General features: G+C 47.6%; 1 protein-coding gene and 1 long non-coding RNA gene across 4 annotated transcripts in view; both read left to right on the top strand.

Annotated features, from left to right (window-relative positions):
- LOC147353501 (uncharacterized) overlaps positions 1–3377 on the top strand; it is a 577435-nt gene extending 574058 nt beyond the window's left edge. Inside the window, exon 8 of the long non-coding RNA XR_015145686.1 lies at positions 3328–3377. This is a non-coding gene — a long non-coding RNA (uncharacterized LOC147353501). The remainder of the gene's footprint in view (positions 1–3327) is intronic.
- A 295-nt stretch (positions 3378–3672) lies between these two features.
- Positions 3673–24814, top strand: part of ZFHX3 (zinc finger homeobox 3) — a 254749-nt gene continuing 233607 nt past the window's right edge. For 2 of the 3 annotated variants that reach the window (XM_086351558.1, XM_086351560.1), the window contains exon 1: positions 10698–14582. The gene's annotated coding sequence lies outside the window, so the exon portion shown is untranslated. Of the gene's footprint in view, positions 3814–10697; positions 14583–24814 lie in introns of those variants that run through there. The other variant, XM_086351557.1, reaches the window with a different exon arrangement.

Genomic DNA, 24814 nt, shown 5'->3' on the forward strand with positions numbered 1-24814 from the left:
TCATCCAAATGTATATTTATGTACTCATGTATGCAGATATCTTTGTGTTTATATATACAACCATGCACTTGAGCGAGAGGCAGGGAAATATACACATCAATGCAATATTTAGCCCACTTTCCACTTTCCCTTCCTACTGTAAATTGTTTAAAAACAGATTGGTCTAAAATTTTCTGTCCCCTTGCCAGCTAAATGAAGGATTTAGATTCTGAATTTCTTGGTTCCTTTTTTCATTCTGTACATAAAGTAATCCATATAGATGCTGGATTATCGCCTAAGCATTATTCAGTGATACGAGCTTGGTACCTCTCCTCCTTATAACGAATTCACTCAGTGAAATTAGCATAAGTATTTACCAGATTAAGCTGACATTTTCCTATACTGCAACACAAAATACATTTATATCCAGAATTTCCCTCAAATCGTCTGTACCACTGGAGAGACTGATTTCTTCCATGCCGTTTTGTATAAGAAACAAGCTACAAGTTCGCTTCTAGTACTACTTACATTTAAAAACAAACAAACAAACAAATACATAGCATTTAAGTGAGATTTCAACATTTACAAGGAGAAATTGAATTCTGATACATCCTAAAAAAATAAACAGATGTATGAAGATTTGTGAAGACAGATAAAGAGGAAGCAAATATACTCCTGAGGGTCTGAACAATTTTCCTTACCTGATGTATAATGGAAAAATTCAGAATTTACCAGTCTTCCTTCAGTCAGCTACATTTTACACTGACCTGCACTTTGGACTGAAAGGGAAAAAAAAAAGATTAACTGTTGCCAATGAAAAATTTAAAATAATAATCAGAAACTGGACAAACTGAAGGTAAAAATATACAATGGCTACAATAAAGATAAATATTTATTTAATCAAAGTAGAAGTTGTGTTTGGACTGTAGGAATGTTTCATCCTTCCCTTTAGAAAAAAAATCAAGCAAGAAGAAAGCCAGAGTCTTTGCAGACTCCTGGAGAGTTCCCATTGTCCAGGGCTATCGAGAGCCCAGAATGGCATTAACCTCACAAAAGACACATTGTGCAGAGGACAAAAAAAAGCCCCTTCTTCTACAATAACTTTTAGCTTTTTTATTTTTAGAAAATGACAAAGGTTTTGCAAGCACTGACTGGTGAAACCTGTAGCAAGCCAGGCTGGACTTGGCTTTATTGATCTACTGTCCCGCATGGAAAGCAGCCAGGAAAAGTTTGAATGGCAATCCAGATTTGGCTCATAGAGAGGAAACCCCCGATTTCTCTAAATGTATTTTTTTTTCTAAATAAAACAGCATTATTCCCAGAGTGAATTCAGAAGGATTAGATGAGGTAACCCTGCAAAATCCTAAACCGGTTTTCTCCTCCTAGTCTTGACTAAGAAGCTGTACGCTCTTAAGAGCATTGGGAAATCTCTCAAAATGAAGAATTCCCTTCTAATCAAACAGATTTCCCGGTTAATTCCCCAATTCCTTCTAAAATAAATAATACAGCAAGGCTGGGACAAAAAATTTTTTTCTACAAAAAAATAAGTTTTAGTGTGCGTTCTCTACCTGATGTTACAGGGTTCATGAATAATGCCTTCAAAAACATAAATGTTTTTACATTTGTTTGCAGATCATTTAAAGTGCAAATTGCATTTTATTTTATTTCAGACATTGTAATTTCAATGGTACTAGTTTATATATAGAACTTGCATGAATGCATACTTGTCATTAAAAAAAAATCTATTGCAGTAGCAGTGACGCTAAGGCTAGGATTTAAAAGGTGGGGGGGGGGAGAGAGAAAAGGGAAAGAAAGAGAGAGGGGGGGAGAGAGAGAGAGAGACTCCTGTTCTTCCTGCGTTTGTTTGCTTGCTTTTTGGAGGTATCATGCACCCGCCTAAGTGATGGCTTTGATGTACTAGGAATCGGTACAGTAGCAGGGTCCCTGGATGCTGTCTTTGATTCTAGGGATCTCCTTCGGGCTCTGGTGGGATGTACCGCGCCTAGTCTTTATCTGAAATCCATCCTCTCATTTCAAGCCCTTTGGCTTCTGAGACTCTGCTCCAAACTCTTGGAGGTAGCTGTAAGATTTTTTTTTTTTTTGGCATTTAGGGAAAGAGTATGTAATTCCCACCCCCCACCCCCCACACCACCACACCACCACACCACCACACACACACACACTCTAGACCTTTCCTCGCTATTTAAATATATTGGCTTTCTTTCTTATGAATTTAGTCTGAAATTATTTTTCACTGCCTTTATTACATCCCTGCTTTTGATGGCAAAATAGCTTCCTGTGTTTTGAAAACATCTGCTTTCCAGGTTTTACACGAGAAAATTGATTTTACTTTTCTCTTAAGTCCAGAAAGGTAGAAAGTTGGACTTGTTTCCAAGTCTTTCTTTAAGTTACCCCCTTTCAGTTCTGATTCACTTTCCCCCTTTTATTTCTTCTAATCATCACTCCTCTCTTCCCCCTCCTTCTAAAGAACCAGAGAAGATTGATTGCGTCTTATTTCAGAAGACAAAATTAACATATTATATCTTTTTGTCTAGTCTATGGTACGTGTTAAAGTTTTCTCCATATTTTCTCCATTTGTCCTCTGATTGTGGGGAGGGGGGAGGTAATTTTCCTCCTTTAAAAAAAAATCTCCGATTTGCAATTTAAAGTGGTTTCTATTCTAAGTCTCTGCTCCTTCTCTGTTCTTTCACTTAAATCTTTGCTTTAAGCTGTCCCACTCCATTAATGCCCCCCCCTTCCTCTTTGAGGATGCTCTCTTCCTATTTAACTTAAACATTTCTGCGTTTGCCAAAAAATGAAAGAAAGAAAAGGAAAGGGGGGAAGAAAAAACAAGAGCGAAAGAAAAGAGAGAAAAAAAGAAAGGAAAGAAAAAAAATCTTAGCCAGGTTCCTATTGTTGGTTCTCTGCATTTCACTTCTCGGTGTGTGTGTGTGTGTGTGTGTGTGTGTGTGCGCGCGCGCGCGCGCGTGTGTGTCGTGTGTGTGTGTGTGTGTGTATGTGTTTTTAATACATGCATAAACTTTTGGTGCCTCTCTCCCTCTTCCTGGGCTCTTCTCCCATCCTCTCTTCCTGCTCTCCTCGCCCTGCTCATCACTTTCCCCTGTTTTTTTTTTTTTTTTTCCCCCTCCCTTCCTCCCCTCTGCCTCCCTCCACCTCCCCCTTTTCTTTTTTGCTGAATCTTATTGATCCAGAAGGTGGCTAATTAGCCCTTCCCGTCGTGCCTGGGTAATGAAGCACATGCGCACTGAATTAATCACAGCCATTTTTTGCAGGAAACTAATTAGCAGAATAAAGATCCAAAGACTTTTTTTTCTTTTCACTCATCAGCTCCCACTTCCAGCGCGTCCCCTCCGACCGCTGCAGCCGCCGCCGCCGCCGCCGCCGCCTCCTCCTCCTCCTCCCGGCCGCAGCCGCCGCCGCCACCGCCTGCTTTGCATCCCAATTACAGCCTAGAGCCGCTGCCGCCGCCGCCGCCGCTTCTCCTCCGTGGCCCCTGCCCGCTCCGGGGGCTGTAAACTCCCCGCCAACCATGCTGCTCGGCGGCAGCGGCGGCGGCGGCTCCGGCTCCCCGGCTGCGGCCGCCTCCCGCCCCGGGCTCCGCCGAGCGCGCTCCAGCTCCGCCGCCGCCGCCGCCGCCGCCGCCAGCAGCGCGTCCTCCGCCGCAGCCGACCCCCGCCAGCCGCCGCTGCTGCCTTGATGGGCTCCGCGGCCCGAGCGCCTCTTTTCGGGATTAAAAGCGCCGCCAGCTCCCGCCGCCGCCGTCGCCGCCGCCAGCAGCGCCGCTGCAGCCGCCGCCGCCGGAGAAGCAACCGCGTAAGTGGCAACTTTTCCCTCTTTTTTTTTTTTTTTTTCCCGCCGCCGCCGCCGCCGCCTGCTCCTCCTCCTCCTCCCGCCGCCACCGCCCGGACGCGGGGCTCCTCGGGGCGCCGGGGCTGCTTTGCATGGGGCTCGTCCTGCCCCCTCCCGGCTCCCGCGCCCGGCCGCCGCCGCCCGCGCTCCCCGCGCCCGCGCCCTGCTCGCTCGCTGCGTCCCGCTCGCCTTCCCCCTGCGCCAAACTTTCTCTTTCTCTTCTTCTTCCTCCTCCTCCCGCCGCCGCCGCCGCGGAGCCCCGGGCCGCCCCCTCCTCCCCGGCCCCCACGCCGCCGCCGCCGGCTGCCGGCGACCCCCCGAGAGGGTGGAGGCGCCCGGGGCGAGGCCCGCGCGGCGACTTTGGAGGCGCCTCCGGGCAGGGCCGGCCGGGGCGCGGGCTGAGGGCGGGAGGGCGGCCGGGGTCCGGGCGCCGAGACAAAGGCGGCGGTCGGCGTGGGGCGGGGTGGGGGGGGTTCGCGGTGCCGAGTGCCCCCGCCCCCGCCGCCCCCGGCCCCCAACTTTGCCCCACCCCGGGAGGCGCCGGAGCCCCGAGCTGAGCCGCCGCGCGGGGCGCGCACCCGGCCGGGAGCCGTCGCCGCCGCCGCTGGCCGGCCGGCCGGCCGGCCGGCCGGCCGGGTGGCCGGGCGCCTTCCGCGCCAGTGCTCCACTGGCCGGGGACACGGCCGCCAGACCGGAGCCCTGGGGTCCGAGAGAGGGCGAAGGGGCGACGTGGCCGCCCGACCTTCTACCTGCGCGCTCTCCGCCCTGCCCCACTAGCAGCGCCGCGAACGCCCTGAGGGGGCTCTGCCCTGGACACTAGGGGCTCCCGGGGGCTCGAGGCTGCGCCGCCGGCCGGGACCAGACGTCGCCTGGCCGGCCTCTCCTTGCCGAGCTGAGTTGAGACACATCAGAGGATCCCTGCTTGGTTTTTTTTTTACTCCCCCTTTTCTCTTTCTTTTCTCTTTTTGCTCACGCGAATCTGGGATTGTTTACGTTCCGTTCCCCACTTTTACTCCTCGTCCTGTTTCATTCCTCTTTTCCATGTATTTTCCCCATTAGATGCAAAAAACACGTTCCTGATTTTTACATTACGCATTTTCATGTACATCTTTTTGCGTATCTGTTGGAGAGTAGAGCTAAGTGTATTTTATGCCGGGTATTTAAATTGTGTATGGAATCAGTAGGCTTTTTGTGGAGCTATTAAAAAATACATTTTACTTTGCAAATTAATCTGTTGCTCAGACTCTGACTTTGGCAAAATGTTGTGCAGTTCCTTCGAATGTGGCAAATTCTTTGATTACAAGTGCTTGCAAAAAATCACCCACTCAACTTTTCCCCCTTGTTGCTTTGAAGCAAGGTAAATATGACAATTTTTATTGGTCTCAATTATTGAAACTTGATCTGAGGACTATATGGAAGAAGGGGGCTGATTGCCTTTTTCTGGCCTCCAGTTCTGGTGACTTTTAAAAGGGGGGTTGTTAAGTACCTTTAAAGAATATGACATACGGTGATCGCTTGGCTGTAATGCAAATTACAGAACATAAATTCACTTTGAAATTAAAAAAAAGAGACTCGAGCCCTTTCAGTGGGGACACTTGAGGATTTATTATGTTTTTTAAAAAATTACTTTTTTTCTCCCTACTTTGGGAGAATGGCTAGTTCCAGACCAACTTATTGGAGGTCTGTGGAAAGAGGCTTGGGAAATGGGAGAGGGGGAGAAGATTGATCACAATCTGCATAATCGATAGGGCAGCGTGCTGCAATCTTGTACCTACATTTACTGTAAATTTCTACAGTATCTGCAGCGTGGGTGCTCTAGTGCCTTGCTTGGCTTCTTAGAGGAGATTTAGAAACAGTGCAAGCAGAATTTACTGCCAGCTCTCCGGAATAATATAGAGGAAGTCCACTGGATTGTGGCTCATTTTAGAACTCCTTCATTTTACTGTACTTTTTTTTTTTTTTTTTGGTGAATCTATTTACATGTGGGGGTTTCCGGTGTTGAACCCCCAAAGTGTTGGTATCCTATATAGGTTGGGAGTGGAAAGTATTGGGGGGGAAATGAGGGGATAGGAATTCACTTATTGAATTACCACTTCGGCCGCCCTCTGCTTATCTTATAATGTGAAAGATCTTTAACTAGTGCAAGGAATTTAGAGAGAAGAATCCAAGAGAGAGTATTCCACCAGAGACTGAAGCAGTGTCAAAAGTAAGGATTGCTGTGTGTGTGCATATGAGAGAGAGAGAGAATACAGACACTTATCTTACAGTCAGGCTTGAAAGCTTGGTGGTAGGTGAATCCATATTTGGAGATGATTTTGAAATAGTCTAGCAAATGGTGCACGAGCAGGATTTCATAAAAAGTGTACACCGAGTCAGTTTTGAAAGGATTGCGGTTTGGGGAGGTGAGGTGTGGGCAGGAAAACCCACTGTAGGCCAGCCGCCTTCCTCTTGTCTGTGTGTCTCCTCCCTTCCCCCTTGCCTGAGTTCTAGTTTTTAATTACTTAATGCTGAAACGCACAAGGCTTATATAAATATTTGCAAATGCTCTTTCCTATTGATTTCTCTGAATAAACTGCCCTACTCAGGTCCAGAGAGGAGGCAATTCAGATCTGCGGACTTTTTAAACATACAGAGTCTCTGGAGGAGGGTTGGTCTGTGCACGCGTGTGTTTATGGGTAGAATTGTAGACATGAAGATTCTGGGGTGCTGCAAGAAGAGTCCAGGGCCTCTGTGTGGGAACTGGCCCCAAGACCTGGCAGTTCTGACACATGGGCGCACGCACGCACGCGTGTGCGAATGTGTGTGTACGTTTATGTACTGTGTGGGTGTCTACACTGTGGGAGTCTAAATGCATTGCAGTTACACTACTCCCCCCCCCACCCCGCCCCCCATTAAATATGGAGCAGTTTTCCAGGGCTTGGTGACTGCCTTCTCCTCAGGGTCACATTGAGTTTGAATCTGACCCAAGGTGCAGGAATCCTGCAACAGGGAAATAAAAGAATATACAGAATGGGGTCAGGTCAGCTGCTCAGAGGCCAAAACCCCTACAGCTGCTTTGATTTTATTTTGTGTGTGTGTGTATATTTTAGGCTCCTCCTGCCATGTTACAAATTGGGCCTTCCCCCTCTCAGGTGTTTGCTCTGTAGCTTAAAGGCACCAGAGCCTCTGCCTGCATAGATGTCTGCTCCCAGCAAGAACAGAAAACCTACAATACCAAATCCAAAACAAAACAAGGGAGGAGGGGGAGGGAAAAAAAAAAAAACAACCCTATTGAGTTCAGGCAAATAAGGTTGGATCTCCAGATCCGATTACAAAGCAGCTTTGAATATGCAAGACAGCACACAGGACCAGTTATTCCAGTTACAACAAACTATTAAAAAAAAAGAGAGAGAGAGAAAAGAAAAGGCATGTTTAGGTCGTAATTTGTTGGTACAAGGAAAAGAATCCCACATAAAGCTGCCTTTTTTTCCCCCTGCCTTCCTTTGCTGGCTTCACAGAATTCACTCACCCTTTCCCGATTTGTCTATTGTATAGTTTCCTTTATTAAAATCTTTGGATTTAGGAAGATCGCTGCAAGCAACACATATTCTGTATTTTTTTCCTTTATCTTAGAGGAGAGTTGGCAGGGGTTCTGTGGTTTGCAGTTACACAATATGTTATCATGTTTTTAATCACTAAATCATTGCAGTGGTTATAGATTTACAGTCTTGGGGTATTACAGAAAGAAGCAACGGCGGCTGTATATATATGCTTTTAAATTACACCCATGTAAACTGAGTACAGCGGCTGTGAATATGGTCGGCAGACTTCATCTCTCCCCCGCCCCCCAGCATCTTATTTCTTTTTCTCTCTGTGATTTTTTTTCAAATTGTTCAGTTTGCTTAAAATAAACTATCCCCCCCACTCCTGTGTTCCTTTTCTCTTCACACCTTCCGCCCCCCCCCCCCCCGACACACACACTTTTTTTTTTTTTAATTTGAGACCTCTAACCCCAGATAAGGTAGAATTCAGACTCTTAAAATAAGACTTTGGATCAGGGAGGAGAGTAATAATAATTTAAAAAGTAGATTTCCTAAGAAATCCTCTTGGTTTTCATACCCACCTCCAGTATAGGGATGGAGGGCCAGCGTGCAAATCTGGAGGTGGGGATGGGCAGAGGGGAGAGAAGGCAGGCCCATGGCACTTGCCTGCCTGGGACCTCCAGTGTCCTGTCACCATGAACCCACTTTCAGCTTCTGTTTTTCATATTATTATGTAACAGAATCCTTGGCAGCATTAAAAATTCAGTATTACAAGCTGATTGTAATGCTGCCTCATTAGACAGCACTGTCTGGCCTTGTATTAAGTGAAACACAGAGCATGGCTTTCAGATTATAAACACCAATAAATATTAAGGATCCGCAGAGGGGGGAAATAGTCAGCTGGGTTTTTGGCCCCTTCTGGTTTTATATCCCCTCCCATCGTCTTCCCTTTATCATCCCTGCCTCCTCCCATGGCACCCCCCCCCACGGTAACTGTCATCTGTTTTCTTGGCATGCTGATATGTCGACCCTGGTGACATTTTAGGAGGGCTTTTTATAGAGTTATCTTGTGTACACAAAAGGTTTGGAAGTTTGTTTTGTTTTGATCTGCAATAAACAGGCCCTTCACTTTGCTGATGTCATTTCCGTTCATATTTGAGTTGTTTATTGTGCTTCTTCGCAGGGCCCTCACATCCCTACCCCCACCTCGCATTTCAGCCAGAGCCTGTGGCTGCCTGGGGAAGAGGGGACACATTTCTAAGCTGCCAGGTCTGGGTTCAAAGGCTGAGGCTTTCGTGTCACTGCTTCATCCTAGGGTTTGCCCGCTGGGGAAGATGTTTCCAGCTTCCAATCTGGTTAAACACTCCGACATCCACTTGCCCTGGTATTTTCATGGCATGTAGTCATTCACCTCAGCTTTCTTTCTTTGAAGGATCCCCCATACACACACACCTTGTCTATGTCTTTAGTACATCCTTATTGTCCACATCTCCATGCAGCAACTCCCCCCTCCAAAAAAAACCCCCTAATCTCATAATGATGACTTTGATTCAGTTGCAAATCTGAAGCTGACTTTAGGGACTTCATGCTGTGAAAAAAAGAAAACGTTTCCAGGCGTTGCCCCACAGTCTCTCCCTCACCACCTTCTATCCCTGTTCAGTTTTTTTTTCTCCTTTTGCGTTTATTTTTCTGTTCCCGGCCTTTTTGTAGACATAAAGGCCATTCTGGTGTTACTGAAAATGACCGCAGTGTCCAGTGTCTCTTATTTCAATGTGATCTACAATTGGAATGGAACTCCTCCTCCAAAAGAAAAAAAAAATAGAGTGAGGAGAGGAAGGAGGAAAAACTGAGTGTGTAGGCCCCCAAGGCGTTCCTCTAATAGGATGATGGGTTTTAGGTTAAAAAAAAATATTATTGTTTTGTTCTTTTAGCTTTAGAAATAATAGGGAAAGAGGGAAAAGCAGTCATTAGGAAGTTCACTGAGCTGCTTTCCAACTAAGACGGGTGAAAAATGAAGCTGCATTGACACTTGGCTTCATGTGAAAGCCCCAGTAACCTCTCCCCCCTTCCGTGGCCCTGGCCTTTTGTTCCTGGAGAACGGAGCTAAGGTGCTTTTTCTCCCAGACCAAAGGCAGCAGGCAAGGAGTCCCCTTGTGTGCGCATCGCCTTTAGATGGCCTTCTCATGGTTATTGTCAATGCAGACTCCCCCAAACAATTGCTCCAAGGAGACACAAAAGCAAAAACATTTGTCCTATTTTTTTAACCTCTTTGTTTTAGATTTTTTTTTCCCACCCATTCTTTAAATTTCACAGTTTCTATTTGTCTGCAGAGAGACAAACGGAACAGCATGAAGCAAGCGCATTTTACCGTAGGCCTTACTGACGATTGGAATGGCCTCAATAGAAATCCAGATTCTCAAAAACACCGGCTGACTTGGAGGAGATGTGAAATTTCAGCTTGGGGCTCTTAAGTGAGCTTACCACAAATTTTGGACAAAAAATGCACTAAAAGGAAAAGATAAGACAATGGGATTCTGGGATCATCCGGGGGAAGTGTGAAAAGGGTCATCTTTTGTTTCTCTCTTAGGATCCTGCCCCGAAGAAGTGGTCGCTTGATAGGAAGGAATCACAAATCCAAATGCAATTTGGATTCATTAAAAAAAAAATTCTGGTTCTGTTTTACTGTGCTCCTGGTGCTTCAGGGACTGTTTTAATGCACGTATGGCGGGCGCTGTTGGTATGCACTGTGAAACTGAGGCTGTGTTGAGAATTTTTTTAAACCATGATTTTATACATAGAAAGGCCACATCCCCCTCCCCCTTTTCTTTCCTCCCTCGTTTCCTTTTTCCTTTCTTCTCCTTTCAACCTGCTTCCCCTCCAAGAATTCAGCGGTTTGCATCAGGCTGCAGGCAGAGGGATGGGTCAGACAGTGGGGATGGCCCATGAGCAGAATAGCCCACCTCTTTTTCCTGGGCGCAGACAAAGCACCTCTCTCCTGTAATGTATATAGACCCTGATTTTGATGCTGTCCTTAAGAATCTGTCTGCCTTTTCATTAAAATTCTTGATTTCAAGGTTTAGAAACACAAATGTAAGAATCCCCCTGGGTATAAAAGTCTTGCATGGCAAATTCTCTTGGCCCTTTCAGAAATTATATATATATATATATATATATATATATATATATTTTTTTTTTTTTTTTTTCTTTTAAGAGGAAGCTCCTCACCTAATGTTTTAAAGCTGTTTTAAGGCAAGGTCTTTATTTTTGCTTTCTGAAAACTTGGGCTTTGTAACTGAAATTTGAAGAAAGCTCTCTATTACAGTTTTTTTTTTTTTTCCTTTAAATGGTTCCTCATTTATATCTGTTTATTTATTTATTTTTTTATATCTTTTTAAAATTGTCATTGATAGACTTAGGTTCTGAGCTGGGGAGGTTGGGGAAGTAAATCAGATAGCATCCCACCTACGATTTGGGGGGTAAAAATTAATCCATGGAATTAGCATTGTAGCAAGAGATGGAGGCCTTGAGGTTTGTGACAGAGAAATGTGAATCAGAACATCTGTTAGGCCTTGGCACACCAGCCTCTATTCGTTCTGGAGGTGAGTGTGGGCTGTTCTGAGGAAAGCGTGCATTCTGTACCATACCCAGGAGGGCCTGGCCACCCAGCGGGTACCAGGCCCCTAAATATAACAGCCTAGAAAGAATGGGGTGAATTCAGGGCATGCAGTGCAGTTCAGCTCCAAATGTTTCCTTGCTTATTTGAGGGACTTTTGTTTTTGTTTTGTGCCCTCTTCTGGCTTTTTCTTTGTTAAAGCCTCAAGGTTATTTAAGCACTAGTTTTAAAAATCAATGTGTATGTATAATTTAATAAAAATAGAAGGCTCTGGAAGAATACCCAAATCTGCCTCGACCCAGTTGTGCTGTGAAGACAAGAGCCCAGGTTTAGCTACAAGTTAGAATGCTGACATTCGCTGTCTCTTAGCTCAGAGATCATATTTACCTTTGCTGAAGTAAAAGGAGCAGCACTGGAGAGAGAGAGAGAGAGAGTGTGAGTGAGTGAGTGAGTGTGTGTGTGTGTGTGTGTGTGTGTGTGTGTGTGTGTGTGTAGGGGAGAGAGAGAGAAACAACCAGTTTGGCTGGATGGGGTCTTTGTAATTTACCAGCCAGCTCAGTAAGCGCCAGGGGACTGGCCTCTGATTTGGAAAGTGGCTAAGGGGAGGAGTAGGAAAGGGGTTAGCATTCCCTGATTTATTTTTAAATGTTTATCCTTTTGGCTGTTGCCAGTTACGCTTTCCAGATGAGACAAGACTAGTTATGGAGAACTGGAAGGGAAGAATTGTCTTTTCTGAGAGTGGGTTTATTTGTCAACAGTGTCCAGGATGGAGCGAGGAGAGTGCCCGCCTGTCACTGCTGAGTAGGCTGTGGGTGTCACGTCAGACAGCTGCCCTGGGAAGAGCTGGGGCCTTTCAGAGCCGGGGGACAGAATTTGCAACACGTATGTCAGAAAAACTGTCGATTCCATATGGAAGTGCGAAACTTGCAAAACTCACTGAAGAGGTATTGTTTTGGTTAGCGATGACAATAAGTTTTGGTTGCGGTAACATGCCAACTTGTGTGTAATCCTTTATATTTCTGATGATGCAGAGGCCATAGATCACCTGCCTGTGGGTTACCTGTTAAATCTGTGCCTGTAGCAAAGGCAGGCCTGACCAGGCCTTTACCTTGTCTGCAGCTTGGTGTCGAATTAAAGGGAAGGAACTCAGGGTCCTTACTGGTTCTACCTGTCAGGCCTCTGAGGTGTCTGGGAGGCAGATGCAAGTGTCTGCCGCTTGGAATGGCAGTTTCAGACTGCCCAGACCTCCACAATCCTTCCAGGTGTCTAGATGGCTGGATCTTTGGGCTTTCCAGCTTTTATTTTTGTTGAAGATACCTATCTGTTGGCCCACTTGGTTTATGATGTCACCGGATTAGGAGGTCTTTGCCTGTTAATAAAAGTTAAGACAAAGCAGCAGAATTAGATTTTCTGGGAGTAGAAACATTTTTGTATTGTGTTTATCTGCTGGGCTGTGGGTTGCTTCCAGGTAAGACATGGAGGCCTGAAGTCTCCACTCGCCTGAAGACATTTCCAAAGACATCTCTGAATTGTCTGTGCCACGTTACTTGCATTATTGCTAGCATCATCATCTTCATGTATTATTCATAGTCACTTTTTCAATTAAATTATTAATTGGTTTTCTTTAAGGTGTTCTCAACTTATGTGGCTAAAATAAATAATAGTGTTTTGAAAATACCACCTGTTCTTGGACCTGAAGTCAGGCAGTCTGGAAACAGCTCTGCAGTGGCCATACTTTGGTTTAGAAAATCACCCTCTGCTTGTCCCTTTTCCATCTCCAGTCCCCCTGCCCCCCTCACTCTCTCATGTGTGACAGAATTTGGCTTGTGCTGTCCTTTGTCCCTAATCGGACATGATTCCCTAGAGGCAGTCTTTTCTCCCTGGACTTTAGCTGGGAAAAAAAAAATTTTTTTTTTTTGAGGCTCTTTTTTTGAACTAAAATGTAGAGAGGGGCTGTCCTTCCCCAACAGGTTAAGGTAGTTATATTAATTTGAGCCCAAATTATATTGTGCAGAAATGACTTCTAGTTTTCATTGCCCCTTTCCCTCCTGCATCAGTGTGTGCTTAACGCTAATACGATTCCATACATACAGCTCCTCCGCCTTGTGAGCTTATTATATTTCTAACACTTGCACGGTTCATTATTGTGCAGTCAGAAAGGACTCTCAGGGCTGTGGGGCCAGCCGGGGTGGGTGGCTTTCAGAAAAGGCGAAAGCAGGTGCCTTTCTGTGCTGAGAATCCGGAGTGAATTCAGACTGAGCCTGGGACTCCAGCAGGGAGGACAGGAGACTTCCGGTGAGATTTCTGTGGTGCTGCCTTTTGCCTATCTGAATGGAGAAGACGAACCTGGGGAGATAGAAAAGTGTCCAGCGACTGCTTTGACCAACTGGAGTGGCCACATTAAATCTGCCCCAGGTGGTAGAATCTCCCTAGGAAGGGACATGACCTGTGGCTTTTTAAGGCATGTTGTTAAAGACACTAAGGTTAATTGCAGACTGGACTTTTTCTCTCTGTCTCCTTTTTCTTTCTTTCTCTCCCGTGAAAAACTCTATCCTTAAACTCTCAATGGAGAGCAGGTTTTTTTTTTTTTTTTTAATAAGTTTCTGCAGCTGAAAAACAGAAGTGCTCTGTAAAGCAGTTAATAGGTTGGGTGTGTGTTTCAAATAAATTCCTGTCCACATTGGCTAATGTCCGTACGCTGGAGTGGCCTGGCTGTGACGTGGCTGGGGCCGGGAGACCCAGGGCTCCGGTTCGGAGGCCCCAGGCTTCTTGTTTTGGCCGAGGGCGCGTCCCTTTCTTCTCGCCCGACTCTAGGCCGGCCCCTGACTTTTGATGAGTGAGGGGTCAGCGCCTGGGGAGGACCAGGCTTTGTTCCCGCCGGGCTGGTTCTTCGCGCGGTGCAGGCCGAGCCGCCTGGAGCTCTGTCTCCGGGCGCGAGGCCCGGCCTGCCCGGAGGCTCGTCCCCGGAGCGCAGCCGAGCGCTGGGGCCTCGCGCGCCCGTGTGTGTCCCCGTGTCCCCGCGGGCGCGGCCGCCGCGGAGCACCCGGCCTGCGCCCGGCACGACTGTAGATGTCAGGCTTTGCCCGGGGAGCCGAGCGGCGGCGGGGCTGTGAGTTTCAAATTAACCTTCCGCTTTGTTGCTGTGTAATGTGGATCCCCGAAGGCCCCCCGCCCCGCCCGCCCCCCTTCCCCGGGCGGTGCGCGCTGCAAACTGCGAGTTGAGCTTCATTTACATAAAGCGATTCCGGGCGGGAGGGCGGGCGAGCCGGCAGCGGGCAGGCCGGGGACGGGGACGCGAGCGCCGCGCCCCGTGGGTGAATCCCCGCCGCGCGCCCGGGGACCCTCCCTCCCGGGGAGGAGCGACCACCGGCCCCGGCCGCCACCATGAGCCCCCCTCCCCTGCCCCAGGCCCCCCCGCACCTAGCCAGAGCCACCTTGGAGCCCCGGGGGCAGCGGGAGGTGGGGAGAAGGCCGCCTGGAGTGGTGGGTAAGTTCGGGGCTTCGGTGCCGCTGGAATTTCCCATTGTCCCGCCCGCCGAGGCCCCCGGACCTGCGAGTGCCTCCTCCCTCCGGAGGTGTGCGGAGCCTTTGTGTGCCAGGTGAGTGCAGCCTCCCGCTCCCGGCCGGTCCGCGCAGCCGGCCTGGAGCTGCGGGCAGGTGCTGCGAGTCTTGGCTGAACTTCCCATTCTCTTGGGGCATGTGGGGGAGGGGCAGGCTGGATACACCTGAACTGCTAGACTCTACTTGGAACCTACCTGGGGTGAGAGCCTCTGAATTCTGCTGGGCATAGAGTAAAGCCCTCCCACCTTCCTCCCGTTCATCTTTTCCTCTCCTCCCTCTTGCCTTCCTAATTTTGCTTTTGGATTAGTTCCTGCCTTCTGAATATTTGCGGTGCTGGCGTCATTTAGAAGTTTGAGTTCCGCCGCCGAAAAATACACGCTCTTCATTGCAGGAGAAGTCACTGGCCAGTTGGAAACAGTGTGACCAGTGCGCTTATTGGAGAGTAATTAAAGGGAGAATCAGAGCTTTGGAGCGGGAGGCACCTTTGGAGACTGACTAGCTCACCCTCTACTTTCAGTTGGTTGGCCCTCTGGAAAAACCAGAGGAGCCTTCATTTCTGTCGGGAGGGGGTGGTTGAGAGAGAGAGAGAAAGAGAGAGAGAAAACTTAGATGTTTGTCCTGTTAAAAAAGAGGAGGAAGGCCCAAGTTAGGTCAGTAAAAGGAAAAAAAAAAAGTAATTATGGTGAGCTGGAAGGGAAAGAACTTTCTGGAAAATGGTGCTTTCTGCTTTGGACATACCTGTGTTATAATGATGAGAACATGCCTGGAGGGCAAAGATTACAGTTCTTTGCCTGGTGTAGTCTTAAGAGTGCTTTGCCTGGCACAGTGGTGCATGGTATATAAACTGGTTTAAATGAAAAGAGCTAGCAGAAGAATCCAAGAGGGTCTTCTCTCCCGCCTTCTGTTTGTGTCATTTAACTGGCCTTGAGGACTCTGAAAGCCACTGACAGATAATCTCAGAGAGAGCACATGGCCCCACTTGGGCACGGAGAGAAGGCCTCTCCCTCAGGCCAGGGCCTGCCATGGTGGAATGCATGAAGGCAAACCAAGGAAAACAACCTTGAGCCTTGAAGGTAGATAGTGAGAAAGTTACGCGTCATCTTACTTCATCCCATGCTTTGCGATCCTTGGGGAAAGGTCACTAAATAAGAGTATAATTTCGAGCTCGTGCTAGCCGGGGAACTTCATTTCTCTGCCATCAAACAGCAGGTGCGAGTTCTCAGAGTTGGCCCCTGGAGTCCCCTCATTCCTAAATTCAGGAGGTGTCAAACCCTCATGTTCTTTTAATGCCTGTGGTTTCTGGATAGGTTTCAAGGGGAAACCCTAAAAATCACGAGCTCCAGTAGACCGGGCTGGAGAGGGAACCATGAGTGAGAGGACAGAGGCTGCATCTGAGAGGAAAACATACACCTTGCAGGGCAACCTGATCAAGAAAGGCCGAGACGAGCCTGTTCCTTGCTCTCAGAACAGTCACTGGCAGCCTGAGGTTCTGAATCCTTCTTGTTACCCAACCTGAAAAGCAATTAGGGAACAGAGATGGTGGAATGTAAGGGAAGTTAGGAGACAGGGTTCTAAATAATCTAAGTGTTTCAAAAACAGAGTCATTAGAGAGAGGGCCATACCTGGATGTTTGCACACCTGTATTTGTGTGCACTCTCCTTCGCTGAGACCCCGAAGGCCCCCTCTCAGAGGCACGTGGCTGTGAAGGCCAAGAGAAACTTTCCCTCTCTCTCTTCCTTAAATTACAGGACTAAGGAGGTTGTCTGCATTTAGTTTACAGCATGTTCTCAGAGAGCATGTAAGTGCCTCTCAGAATGGGCTAGGGTCACATTTTGCTCTTTTATTTAATTACACAAGTGTTATTTAACAACATGGGGCAGAGGCAGAAGCAAGCACTTTTACACTTTAAAAACAGTCCTTTTGGAATCACAAGGAATTAAGTGACTTAGAGACCTCCTGTCTTGATGACATGGGTCACCTCCTTTTCCCAACTCTCTTTTGAAATGGCTGCATTTTCTATGGGATAGAGCTGCTATTTTCCAGTTCTCCTGAGAACAGTTTTGATTGACAGGAAACTATTGAGAAACACTTGCTAACTCTTCCAAAATAGAAAAAAAAAAAAAAAAAAAAATCTGAGCTGCTTCCCCAGCCACCTGAAACTTTAATTTTGGTTTCTTCCCTTCTGTCTTTTATTTGCACAAACGAATACTCAGGGAGGATGGAAGGGACCCAAATAAAACAGAATTCTCAGCAGGCCTCTGTTTGACTCTTCCCAACAGGACACTGCTGCGCCTGCCTTCTTGCTGCTCTAGGGTTGCATTTAACTGCCATATCAGTTCAGTGCCAATTGGGCTGCCCAGTGGCCAGGAGCTAAACTAAGCGAGATTTCAGTTTTCATCATTATAACTTTAAATGATGATTAGTAAGACACTCCTGGCTCAAGACACTCCCTGGACAAGCCTGGCTCACCTTGGGTGACCCAGAGGTTGTTAGTTCCTTAGAATAAATCTGTGACTGCAGACTGCTAGTAAAGTCTTATCTGGGACTGCATATGGTTTAGCTTGGCTCCTTCAGTTCTAGCCTTAGTGGGGTCCAGGGCGTGTGTCCTTACTGTCACGGTGGGTTAGTGTTCCTTTTGGACCTTGGGGCTTTTTTTTTACCCCTTGCTTCTGAAGTGTTAGTGTGAGAGCCTAGAAATACCCCAGGGCCCAAAGCAGATCTTCACCCAAGAAATAATTTTTTTTACAGGGTTGCAACCGTCTCATGTTAAAAAGTAAATATTCAGGTGACTAAGCAACATTTTATAAAAGGGTAGGGAATTGTTCTAAGGGAAAAGTCAATTGTCTTGACACCCACTTTTTAGAGGAGCTCACCTTGCCTCTTAACTGGAAGGGTTTGCCTCCTGGTCTTATAGGGGAGGCAGTGGTGACTCTGGCCTGAAGAAACTTGCAAGCTCCATCTCACACTTGCCGGTATTCCAGAGATAATGTACCTGACGCTGAACATTAGTAACCTCAAGAAGTACAGTATGTGCTGTGGTTTATACTTGCGTTTGTTATTAAAATCATTGCTTGCTCTTAGCCTGGCCTATTTCTGTAGTGCTTGAGCCTGCTGGTCTTCTCTGGTTCCCAAGGCTGGTGTAATTAACCAGGATGGGGCGTTACCTTAAAAACACAGCAAGAAGGCAGCTTCCATTACAGTGGGCTTCATAGGGGTATTGAAGGGTTCTGGTATGAGATTTTGGTTGTTAAAGGTGGTTGTTTTAGAAATCACAGCACAGCTCAGAACCACCATCCTCTGCTTGGGTTAGAAACTGTAGTCAGGGAAATGGGGACTTAGTTTTAATAGAATCCAGGCAAGAGAATCCCTCTGCAGGAGCTAGTCTCATTCAAATATTAAAAGGTGCCTTTTCTGTCCAAAGCAGTGTGCCGAGTCCTCAGACTGCTCGCATTGAGGAACACACACACAGAAGCTGAGATTGAGTCAGACTGCCCCAAGGGAGAGACCCAGGCAAAAATCTTGGCTCATTGGCAGGCCACTCTCAAAGTCCAGATTAAGGAGGAAAACTGCAAAATCAACAACTGTCAGATTTCTCTTCTATATGATTTAAAGTTGGCTGCCAGATTGTTCTCTTTGAACATGTGTGAACTGACAGTCAGATGTTAGAGGGCTTTTTTTTTTTTTTTTCTTTAGCTAATAAAGTAAATGACTCTTATATGGATAGGAACTGGGGAATTGACAGCAGTATTGTGCTAAAGCTTCAGAGGCAGTGAGACAGTGTGAATGCTTTTTTTCTGGTTTTCATTCTTTGGGGCCAGGGGACAAGATGGTGAGGACAAGGCCGTGAGTGGTCATAGCAGTGATGGGTGTGTTTCCAGAGAAGTCTTTGCCCAAGGAAGGTGGCTTGGCTTATTTATCACTTTTAAAAGGTGATTTTTTGTTTCCTTTGTTGTTGCTGCCCTTCTTTCACCCTTAATTCCTGGAGTTTCTTGCTTTTGCAAGAATAAGGGTCTGAATAAAAAAAGGGAAAGAAACAGAGTTTGCTAGATGGCAAATTTGACTTCATTTCAGAAGACTGCTGTGTTGTTGGTTTTATCCCCAGACAGGGGCCTCTTAACAAAACACTGGGGCTTAATCTGCCTTTGGGTGAGCCCTTCTCCCTTCGCACAGGAGGGTCGCCACGCAGTCTTGTCAACACCGGAATTAATGCACACAGGTTTTGATGTGTGCCCCTCCAGAGGGGCCTTAGCTAGCCTCCTGTGTCCTGGGGGTGGGGTCTTAGAAGGTTCAGATCCTCTCTCTTTGAGTTTGGGTGTTAACACATGTGTCGCCTCGAAGACTTCGCCATCCTCTTCCCTCCCTGAAGTTTGTCTAAGGCTTCCAAGGAAGGGAGGAATGGGGTGTGCAAACCATATACTCCCCTCCTGCCTGTTGCCCCTTCTGGCTGCTGCAGGTTTGGAACAGAAGCCGTCAGCTCCCCTTGTAGGCTGTGCCTTGGGAAGATGGAGAAACCCCGAGATCCCTCTCTCCTCCCATTCTGCTAATCACATAATGGCTTTAAAGGCTTTCTTCAATGATTATCTTGTCTTTAATTTTAAGTGGGTCTTTTGGGGCAACAGTTAGGAGTTTATGGAGTATCTTCTGTCATCTGTAGGCAGACTCTGAACTGGGGAAGCTGGCTCCATTGGACGCTGTGAAAAGACGGTGGAATTTTCATCTGCTGCCGATTTCACGCGCTGTCCTGAAAGTGATTTCGGCCACAAACCTTTGATCTGGGAGTGAAACTTGCCCACCCCCACCCCCCGCCCGCCCCCCACTTCTGTGCTTCTGGAGGCAGGAGTTGGTGACTACTCAGACCTCCTACTCTGTGTGTGTGTGTGTGTGTGTTGGGAGGGGTGTTAGCTAAAGAGAAGGGCTGAACCAATTACTTGTGGGTCTTTGGGAGTGGGCAAAAAAAAAAAAAAAAAAAGCAGCTTTGCTGTGTTCTTAGTTGTGCCGACTTTATCCAGGAATGTGACTGGAGAAAACGTCTGAGCCTATTGGTTGAGCTGGATTTTGAATGAGAACTGTCGCCCATGCACACCTCTGCTGTAGGCTCTGAATTTCTGTGTTACAATTCCAGGAGGCTCTCTGTCTTCTTTGAATCTCCTTAGTGGAAAGGCCAGAGTCAGATGAGCTGAGTGAAGAAAAGACTGGGGTTGCTTAATTTGATCCTTGATTTCGGGTCTCAGCCTATCCCCCCACCCCCACCCAACCCCAGTCATATAGATCCCTGTTCAAATATGGGAGCCTTGATTCAGTACATAAAAAGCTCTTTACAAAAGAGTTTAAACTCCTGTAAGCCTATAAAAAGTGCAGATGTGTAGTCCTCAACTTACTTGCTTTCCACACAAAACGGTTTCTCAGCAGCCTGTTTTGGACAACTTTTCCTGATGAAAATATGCTAAGGAACACATGTATGCCCTTTTTTTCCCTCCTTCTCAGCAACTTTTCCTGTCATTTTTTCTTTTTTTAAACAGTTTTTCTTAACTGCTCAAGAAACAATGCAAGCCTCTGCCACCATTTCAGGCCCTCTTCCTAAAAGGCTCTTTGGCTCAGGGCCTTGGTTCTTAATGTGCATTTGGCTGGTAGGGGGAATGTTTTTTGCTTTCCCTGTAACATCGCCACGTCTCCCTGTGAAACATCTGCCCGGTTGCTAAAGTGTCAACTTGCGGACATAAAGAGGAGGCCCGTGGATCCTGTGTGTTAGAAGGTTGATGTCGCTGCGAAAGCAACTGGTTTCAGTTGCCGCCCCTGCTCTGCCAGGTTCCCGGATGGCATCACTTTCACACCAGATACGAAATGCTTGTCCAGGGAGGGCTGTCGTCTGTGTACCTGACCCCACGAGTACATGTTACCCAGACCCACCTGCCTTACTTTTAAAAGGTAGTCGCAGGTGAAGAGTGCAGCCTTGAAATTAATAAGGCTTTCCCTCCCCCTTGCCTTTTCAGAGAGGAGGTCGAAGCTATTTTTCTTGCAACAGATACGAAACCAAAGGTTGAAATGTCTTTGGGAGAAAGCAGAGAACTTTTACACTTTTTGGGAAAGGACGTTTGGTTTATTTCTCACTGGCGAATCTAACATTTGTCCAGACATTGAAGATGCTGGCTGCTAAAGGAAATCTAAGTGTCTAACTGGAGGGAGGTGCGGTCTTGCTTGTTGGTGGAAGGAGTGAGATAATTACGAGTATGACAGGTAGGGGCCAGGTCAGGATCAGAGTGCCGCTTATGAGTCAGCCCTTGAAATGGGCATGCTGGTGTCCACACTCCATTGTCCTGGGAGAAGCAAAGATGGATCAAATGAGCCTGCTCTTTGGGAAGCCAGCTTCTGTTCTCCACTCTGCTCTAGCCCGGACCCCTCCGCGGGGTCGCAGGCGTGGAGGCACGGCTCTGTTCCAGCCTGGCAGCTTGACTGTGCGCTCACCATGCAAACTCTCTGAGCCTTACTGCTTCCTTCCTTTGTGAAACGGGCATAATGCACATCTCACTCCTCAAGTGGGAATGAAACGAAGTAGAAAACAAGTCTTCCCGGTGCATCTTCAGTAGCCTCTCCATGAATGTTCATTCCCATCTGCATATCCTTCCCTTTGTGTTTCTTTTGTGCCCACTGATGGCCCTGGCTCCCTTCTGCTTCCCAACACCCTGGAAGAAAGAAACGCAAAGGTCCAGCATTTCTTCTGCTCTGCCCTTAGGGGCTGGGAATAAAGCCAACTCCTTTTGACATCCTGCAACTGCGTTCAAGAGTGAAAGGGTCTGAAATAGACGCAGTGTCCCCGTCCTCCCCTCACGTGCCCCCCACCCCAAGCTGACAGGCGGCCTTCGAAGTGAGCAGCCCACTCAATGACCCACCTAGAGAGGCCTTCCCGGGCTGGCTTGTATATGCTAATAGGCCTGACTTGTCCTGGCTTGTTTGTAGTGATTTGTGGAGGCATTTATATGCAAATACTATCAACTTGCTGAGTTAATTATCATGTGCCCTCCCCCCCACACCCCCCTTCCTGCCAAGCCTCCCAGCCTGGCTCCACGAAAAGGGGCTGTTCACATTCATCCCTGGGTTCTTCCTGTCTTGGCCTTCTCCGCGCAGCCCTGTCCTCTTCCTGTCCCTGCAGGGTCGGTCTCAGCTCCTCCACGGCTCTGTGGCCCGGCCCAGGAACCTGTGTGGTCAGGGCTGGAGAGCTGAGCACGTCAGGGGCTCGCCTCATTCAGAGCCTCCATGGGAGGTGTCACTCCGGGTTCAGAGTGGGGGGGTCTGGCTCATGTTGCACTGAGCTTTTTTTTTTTTTTTTTTAATTGGAGTATAGTTACTTTACTGCACTGAGCTTTTAAACCCCATTTTCTATCAAATAACCTGAAAAATAGCTGTCCAGACCTTTCAGCCATTGAAACTCAGTTCTCAGTCTGGTGAGAAAGTGAATATTGTTTTAACATCATTATGACTTTCATATTCCCACGTTGTGGGTACCACTAAAACCTGGGCCACTTCCGAGCCCTGCAGAGAAGCCATTCTGCAGAGAGATGCCGCCTCCAGCCCCCTGCCCCTGGAAATCTGAGTATTAAAAGTGTGACTGTGCGGACCTCAGATCAACCTTGTCCGATTGTGTGTGGGGGCATGGTTGACATTGGAGGCTGGATAATTTTTGTTGTCAGGGGTGTCCCTCATTTCTCCAGGTCAGATACCAGGAGTCCCTGCTCCCCAACCCTGACTCCCCATCAAAAATGTCTCCAGGAATCACCCAATGTCTCCTTGGCAGGCATGGAGAACCACTGGGCTAGAGACTGTGTTTGTTTTCTCTTGGATAAAAAGATGGTAGATTCCTGCCGCCTCTGAGTTATACATATTTGTTGAGCGTTCTCTTAAGTTTGTGATTTGACCTAGCTGATATCAGTTGTTGCCATTTGCTTAATTTCATGGTCACTTTAGCATTGAAACATTAAGACTCTTTCCTTTAAGGGCACGGCCATGGGCTGGTGTTTGAGACTGTGACATTTTCGTCCCCAGGAGGGCTGTCCTGTAGAAATAGAACTCAGGCCCCATCTGTAATTGTAGACTTGCTAGGAGTCACGTTAATAGAAAAGTAAAAAAGAAACAGGTGGAGTGAAGTTTAAATGTCTTTTTCCACACAGTATCGGCATGACTTTCTCACCGCAGCAGTTGGGACTTGCCTTGTGGCCGGTGCTCGGCAGTGGCAGATGAGCGGTGGCCACCATATTGGACAGCTCAGCCCCATCTGGGATGGTTTTGTGGTGGCCACTGTGTTGGACAGCTCAACAATATCCAGAATGACTGTGGCCCTTTCCAGCTGTGGAATCACACCACGGGAGCAAGTTTTTTTTCTTCTTTTCTTAAAAAAAAAGAAAAAGAGAAAAAAAAAGGGCTTTGTGTTTATTCTCTGCAAAGTGGGGCCTTGGCTGCACAGATGCAGCTGTGTGGAGCTGTGGCCCAGGGAGCGGGGCCTCTAATCTCTAGGGAAGCTCCCCTGGCCTCTGTGGGGGAGCACCCTGGGCCAGCCTGGGAGGAGGGTAAATAATTCCAAGGGCTCAGTGTACTCTCTCACACCGCACAGACTAATGGTTCGGGTTAATTTTGTGTACAAGGTCCCTTTTGTTGGAGAAGGGGGTGAAAGTCCGCAGCTGTGACCGGAAACAGGGGACGGGCCTACTGGGATGACCTTGTTTTGGAAAGTCTAAATGGAGCACTAATGGCAGAGATCTAAGACGGGTGATGTATGTGTGTGTTTGAGTGGGCCTGAAGATAAGGTGAAGAGTATTTTAAAAGTTACTTTAGTGCAACCTCCCAGATAACCATAGGCCGAGGGCCAGTTACAATTTATGGCAAGCTGGTAGTCAGGCCTGGATGTTGGCCTCATTTTATCTTTTGAGTCCAGGCTCTGTAGCTTAACTGGTGGTGCTCTCTTTGTTTATGTTAGTTTTTGGAGGGGGAGGGCATGGGGGGCGGCTGGTCAGGTTCTGCAGTGAAGCCTAGTGTCATTTTATGATGCAGAGCCACTGGTCTTCCTGCTCCTGGGCGCGCTCCCTAATTGTAATGCCGCCGGGCGTTGCACTGTGAAGTTTCCAGGAGCCCGGGAGTGCGGGCCCACACCTTGCTCAGTGACACAAGCCTGCCAAAGATGTGACCGGGCAGAAGGTGTGGAGTCCTTAATATAGCCCTGAGCCCCAGGTTTCTTTCATGTCTGAGGTCAGTCAGCCTTTTCCTGTTGCCTCTGGAGTTCTTGAACCGGTGTGGCTGGGCTGGGCCGGGCCAGGCCAGCACCCCTGGCGGCACACTTTGCTAGTAAACAAGGCAGCTTTGGGCAGCGAGCTCCCAGCCACTTCTGGTCCACAGATGCGCCAGCAGTATCTTCTGATACCCTACAAGGTCCTTTCATCCCTGAACCGAGCCATTCCCTCAACACCCCCTTTCTTAGACCTTAAGGAGATCCCCAAGTTTACCAGGTCCCCACGACTGGATGCTGTCTCCTTCCTACCCCAGAATTCCAAGGAAGGGCCTTGCAGACTACTCCCAGACTTTGTTCAGGAAAAATGTGTGTTCTTAAGTTCGAGGGAGTGTACTTCCCATGGTACATTTTATAATCAGGTTTGCAGCCCCACTGGCAGTAAAGTCTTGCTTATTTCTTATTTGCACTTTGACTAGATACAGGTTTGTGGAGGGGTTCTTTCTTGAGGGGTGATAAGAAAACAGAAAGTTCTTCTGAGTTTGGAACCTATCTGTAAAAATAACCTCTTGATTGATAGATTGGAGTAGGTTTGTAGATAGCTTCCTTTTTTTTAGAGTGCGGGGATATGGTCAAATGTTCCTTCAGAACATTTTCACGTTACCTATCTTGTAAGCCACTGCCATCTGCTTTAAAATTGTTTTTATTTTTTCATTTTAAATCCTCAAAGACAAAGGGACCTGGAAGCTCAGACCTGTCCTGCCACATTCCTGAGTAATTTGGTTTTGATTAACCCTAGGAGAAAAGTTGGTTTCTCCTAGCGACCGAGGGGATCAAAGCACCAGGAGGGGCAGTTCTCATACACGCAGTGCCCCCCCTCACTCCTCCTCTTGGGCCTTTTCACCCTCCCCCCTCTTTAGTAAGCCTGAGTAGGAGTTATTTCCACTTTCTGACTCTCAGAGAACTGGAAGTGTATCATCGAGCTTTGGATGGACAGACTGGGGAGAAATAGGCCCCCCCCCCATTTCTTTCTTCCTAAACTCCTTTTCCCCCCACAAA

This window comes from Bos grunniens, chromosome 18 (genome assembly GCF_055505025.1).
Source record: "Bos grunniens cultivar Pamir isolate PY7600 chromosome 18, Bosgru_T2T1.0, whole genome shotgun sequence".
Classification (NCBI taxonomy): Eukaryota; Metazoa; Chordata; class Mammalia; order Artiodactyla; family Bovidae; genus Bos; species Bos grunniens.